Here is a 690-nt window from a genome sequence, read left to right as displayed (position 1 = left end):
GAAAGAATTTCAATAGGGGCGAATGACTTTTATGCTACAAAAGGCAGACACATTTTTAGGTCACAACATTTTTTTTTCCATTCACTGTGTCCTATTCAGTATAGAATGGTGGACATGCACTGTACACAGGGCCGCTGACAGCTTTGGCCGGGCCCAGGACAAATTCATCTGAAAGGGCCCCCCAGCCCAATAGGTACAATGTAATGAGGACCCGATATTGGGCCCCCGGATTTTGTCCCCCACTGTCAGCACCCCTGAGTGTACAGTGTATACGTCTCTTTCCATAGTCAGAATGAAACATCTGCACCCAGCAACCTTTTCATGTGTCTGTGTACTGCAGGGATGAAGGTTTTTTTTGCAAAGATGGTCATGCTTTAAAGGTTTGACAGACTTTAAGTGGATTCATTCAGGTCAACATTTTCATCCTCATTGTTTAATTTAAAGAGGTACACAAGTAGTTCTCCAAACTCTCATCCCATTGCAACATACTGTATGAATGAATGTCCATCCTCAGGAGGGGAGCTATCGCCTTGCAGCAAAACGCATTTCACAATGTCATCACCATGTAAGAGACGACTTTAACCTGCCGTTTTTCATAGAGGCCTATTTATTTAATTCTATAAACATATTGCATTGTATTGTTCAACATGCATTATATTATTCTACATTATATTCTATCTCCGTTTTGTT

Source organism: Engraulis encrasicolus, chromosome 6, assembly GCF_034702125.1.
Source record: "Engraulis encrasicolus isolate BLACKSEA-1 chromosome 6, IST_EnEncr_1.0, whole genome shotgun sequence".
NCBI lineage: Eukaryota > Metazoa > Chordata > Actinopteri > Clupeiformes > Engraulidae > Engraulis > Engraulis encrasicolus.
This window is presented reverse-complemented; position numbering follows the sequence as displayed.